Genomic DNA, 5,405 nt, shown 5'->3' on the forward strand with positions numbered 1-5,405 from the left:
GGTCAGGGGACATGCCCGGGTTGTGGGCTTGATCCCCAGTGTGGGTTGTGCAGGAGGCAGTCAATCAATGATTCTCTCTCATCATTGATGTTTCTATCTCTCTCTTCCTCCCCCTTCCTCTCTGAAATCAATTAAAATGAATAAGAAAAAGATAAAAAATATGAACAATAAAATAGCAATAAATATCTATCAACAATTGAATCTAAAGATCCAAATAAATGAACAAGGGATCTAGTGAACAAAATAATCTGATGAATAAAATAGAACCAGAGGCATGAAAACATGGAACAGACTGACAGATCTCAGAGGTAAGGGGGGAAGGGGTGGGAAGAGATTAACCAAAGATCTTATATGCATTACCTATGTACATAGACAATAGTGTGGTGAAGGCCTGGGGTGGGGTGGGTATCAGTGGAGGGGGGCAATAGAGGGTAAGGGGTACCTCTGTAATACTCTCAACAATAAAGATTTTTAAAAAAAGAAAGATTAACAAATATAATACAATAAAAATAATAAAGAAGTATGGGCTTTTTCATTAAGAAGGAAAACAACTCCTAAGCAACATAGTTTGTCAGAAATATTGAGATCACAACAGAAACTCTTTTCCAGGAAATGTTAGCATTGTTTCTATAAAAGAGAAAACCTTTTTCATTGCAAAAATATTTTTTGTTTCTTAATTTCTCTGAATTGCACAAATATTAAATGTACTACTTGAAGAATTTATAGGTGTATAACCACACTCACATCAAGAGAGATAACATTTACATCTTTCAAGAATGCTTTGTCATTCCCCTTGTCAATCAGCTCCATCCAGAGTTAATAACAGTCTACTTTTACATATCATTCCAGTTTTATTTCTGTGTACATACATATGTACAATAATTTTTTAAAATATATAATCACACTATGAATACCATCCACAATGGTATCTTGGATACAGTTTAGATCTGCACCATATTTGATGTGCATATAGGTTTGTGTTATTAAAACTGCATAACCTGCCACTGGATAGATACATCAGATTTATGTAATTTCCTGTATTGGACATTTTTGTTTCACTAATATTTAAACATTTTAAGACAAGATCTTTGTACCCCTCTCTGGTATAATTATTTCTTTAGGATAAAGTCCTAAAAATAGAATATGATTTCACTGATATGTGGAGTCTAATGAATAAAATAAACTAACAAAAAAAAAATAGAAACAGGCTCATAGACACGGAGAAGAGACAGACAGCAACAGCTGTCAGAGGGGAGAGGGATAGGGGCAGGGTGGAAAAGGTGAAGGGATTAAGAAAAATAAAAAACCTCATAGACAACAGTATGGTGATTACCAGAGGGAAGGGAGGTAGAAGAGGGTAAAGGAGGCATAAATGATGATGGAACGAGACTTGACTTGGGGTAGTGAACACACAATACATATACAGATAATGTATTATAGAATTGTGCACCTGAAACCTATATAATTTTATTAACCAAAGTCACTCCAATAAATTCAATTTTTTAAAAAAAGGCTTAAAAATGGAAATGGGAGATTATGAGCATTTCGAAGGCTTTACGATGTTGTCTTTAAGGTGCATCTTTAAGGTTGCTTCTGGACAAATTCCTCTGTGTAGCCAGTGCGGGGTCTGCAGCTCTGAGCACAGAGGCGGCCAGGACGCCCAATCAACACGCCTGCACAGTTCAGGCCGTCCTTAGCTGGGCAGCTGAGGCCTGACCTGGAATCCAAATCTCCTCTTGGCACCACAGGGGCAACCTGGAATATCCTTTCCTTGAGGGATATTTTCACCAGAGACCCAGATGGGGGCACTTCCTCTGCCATGTCTGGGAATCTCTCTTGGTTCCTGGGCTATTTTAGTTTTAAACCTCTGGAAAATTGTATCTTCCCTGGATCCAATTCTTTCTCAAGTGCTTCAAGCTCGCTCACGATAATCTCTGATTCATCTTCTGATTCTGAAACTTCAGGTGTGACCTCATTTTCTGTTTCTATGACAATTTCAAATTCTGGAAAAAGGAAGCTGTGGTCTGGAACTGTATTGTCCAAATTATCTGGTTGTACAAGCCTGCTTATGTCCAGAGCTTATTTGGGGCCCTGCACAGCCACAAACCCTGCAGAGATGAGCCGCAGACCTGATGAGGAAGGACACGGATCTCCCACCTCTGGGAAAGGACACTCAGAAGGTAGCTCAGCCAAAACCGGTTTGGCTTAGTGGATAGAGCGTCGGGTTCGGACTGAAAGGTCCCAGGTTCAATCCCAGTCAAGGCCATGTACCTGGGTTGCGGGCACATCCCCAGTAGGGGGTGTGCAGGAGGCGGCTGATTGATGTTTCTCTCTCATCGATGTTTCTAACTCTCTCTCTCCCTTCCTCTCTGTAAAAAATCAATACAATATATTTAAAAAAACAAAACAAAAAAGAAGGTAGCTCATCTGAGTACAAGTCCTTTTTCCTAGGTGGCTGATTTGTAAAAATGTGCAGGCTCACTCAACACCGAGACCACTTGTGGCCCTTGAAGAGGAGCAGGCTGAGATGGAGGTTAGAGGGGACTGGGGCGTGTACAGCTGGAGAGGGTAAGCCAGGTCTCTCCACCCTCATGCCTGTGCCACCCTGTGAATACCGCTCCACCGCTCCAGGGCACATGCCCAGATTTAATGATCTTCTGAGTTACATCATCATAGATTGATTTTGCCTGTTTTGAATGACCAATGTGAACCACACAGTATGATCTGTTCAGTGCTGCCTTTATTCATGCCACACGATGTGTGAGAGACACAGTATCTATGTGTGAAGCAGCAGATCGTGTTTGTCGCTGGGGAGCATTCGTTCCACTTGGTGAACTTACCACTATCTACCTGTCTGTCTACCACTGGTGGATACGTGAGCTGTTCACAGTTTGGGACTGGAACGAATGGGGTTTCTCTGAACATTCCTGTACATGTCCTTTTGATGAATCTAATATTACAAGTATATTTTATTTAATGGAGGGAGGAATCAAGCTTCCCATGTACTTATCATTTCAGACCCTGGGACTGGGAGTGGTCACCTCCTCTAAGTAAATATGAAATTCCAGGCCAGCAGATTGGGACCTCGAGTGGCAGCTGGTATCTGCATGCCCATCAGGATAAGCTGATTTAATCACTCCGTTGTGCTCTGCACCCCAGCTGCCTCACGTTCACATCTGGACTTACTGCTGCCACCACCACCACCTCCACCATCACCATCACACCACCTCCACCACTACCACCTCTACCACCACCACCACCACCACCTTCACCACATTTCACTCAGGTGACAAATCCATCCTGGGTACAACCCAAAAGAAGGCTTGCTTCAGTTTGTCCATGGTTCCATCCGATTGGCAGAGCTCCTTTTGAATGAGACCAATGCTCAGAACCACACCAATCAGGGCAAAAAATAGCCCATAATAGAAGGAAGTCTCACCTGTCTGAACACATCGCTGCATATTCCACAGGTGAGTGAGGAGATCCAGGCGCACTGGTGAATTGCAATTTGGACTAGTTACCACAGACACCCGTGGGAACCTGCATCTGTTTACCTCAAGAGCTGTACCAGGGCTTCTTTCTCTGAGGATTCTTCATGTTGAAAAGTAAAAAAGGCCATCCAGGCCAGTGTGGCTCAGTGGTTGAGCATCGACCCAGGAACCAGGAGGTCACAGTTTTGATTCCCAGTCAGGGAACACGTCTGGGTTGCAGGCTGGATCCCCATTACAGGGTGTGCAGGATGCAGCTAATCAATGATTCTCATCATTGATGTTTCTCTCTCTCCCCCTCTCTGAAATTAATAAAAACATAAATCATTTTTAAAAAGTAAAAAAGGCCAAATAAGTTTTTAAAATCTTGGTTTATTTTAAATACCCACATTTAAAAATTGGGGTGATTAGCTCTAGCTCAGAAACGCCCTGCCATATTGGGGCTGTTTAAAGGGTTTACAAAATTATGAAAATAGTGCCCTTCACGGGGAGTTGGATGGTAATGGGACAAGTGCACAGTTGTAGGATGGACTTGGTCCATCTGTTGGCTCTCTCCATGATGGTGGTAGTCACCTCTTAGGAGAAGGAAACCAGTTGATCCTTTTGAGGTCTGAGCCCAGGTGCACCTCATGCCTGGATGATCTGGGACAGGTTCAGCCTCAGCTTGGAAACAATAACCCTGGGAAGAACCAGAGGGATTGGAACCAAGAGTGAGTTCCTGGAATCCAGGGCTCTCTCAGGACCTGCTGGCTCCAAGCCATAGCTCAGCAGTTTTCCAGGTGAGGCGACCTTGGGGGACCTGGGGACGGTCAGCATCCTGAGGCAGCAGTGTCTCTCTCAGGAGCGTGGTGTCCAATATGGCAGCCCCTGCACACACACTGCTTTTAAGTGAATTAAAATTAAACAAAATGAAAAATTCAGTGTCTCAGTTTCATGAATCACATTTCGAGTGTTTAACAGTGTCGACATAAGAAAAATCCAAACATGTAGAGAATTTTATATAAAGTTTAAACTGATGACATATACTGGGAAGCAAGACCTCAAACACTCTGGAGAATAAGTTTTGCAGCCACTTGTATGAAGCTGAAATTAAGCTGTGAATGTAAGGAAGATTACTTGGAGGTGGGAGAAAGCAAGGGGGGATGGGAGGACAGGATAATTAGGAAGATTATGTGCTTTCTTAAGGGCGGTTGTGCCTTCAAGTAGTGTAACTTCTGGCACCTTAAATGTTGTGGGGAAGCACGGGACTTAGTTGGAAAGTCTATGAGGAGGATTCTCTGAAAGGTCAGGGGCTGTTAGAGGGACCTTGCCGAAGGCAGCAGCGCCTGCCTTGACTTTTCCAAACAAGTCCAAGCCCCCAGGTGTTTTGCTGGAATCTCTATGTTTAGGCTTTAGACACGACCTCCTAGAAGCATGTGCTTTTTCAAGGATACTTACCCTGCTGATTGTATCTAGAGGTTAATTTTAGTTTAAGCTGTTGTTGCAATAAAAGCCTAAAGAGGCAGGCAGTCGGGGCTGTTTTGGTGCTTCCTGCCAAGCAGCCCTTTAGCCTTCTCTTTCACAGAAACCTGTGTCAGAGTAATACATTCATCCGTCGCTCAGGATCTGTTGGTCAGTCCCAGCAAAAGATGTGTTAAGCAGATGCACAAGAACAATGGACCGGTCTAAAGAAGTTACAGGCCTGGGGTGGGACTATCCACCATGACCTGCCCAGTTAGGAATTTGTGATTTATTACAGCACCACTTTTTTTTTGTCCACAATACCCTCATGTGTCTGGTGGCTACCACACTGGACAGTACAGATAAAGCACATGCCCATCACTGCAGACGGATCTAGTGGGCCGTCTAGGCTAGATGCCTTCAGAGGAGAATACAAAGAGTCTTTCTGTGATTGAGTCAACAAAGTTGACACAATGA

At 43.4% G+C, this 5,405-nt stretch overlaps 1 pseudogene; it reads right to left on the reverse strand.

Moving 5' to 3' along the window:
- Positions 1-1,581: 1,581 nt before the first annotated feature.
- Positions 1,582-3,453, reverse strand: LOC102252194 (annotated as a pseudogene).
- Positions 3,454-5,405: the final 1,952 nt, after the last annotated feature.

The sequence above is a fragment of the Myotis brandtii genome, unplaced genomic scaffold, assembly GCF_000412655.1.
Source record: "Myotis brandtii unplaced genomic scaffold, ASM41265v1 scaffold2252, whole genome shotgun sequence".
Taxonomy (NCBI): Eukaryota; Metazoa; Chordata; class Mammalia; order Chiroptera; family Vespertilionidae; genus Myotis; species Myotis brandtii.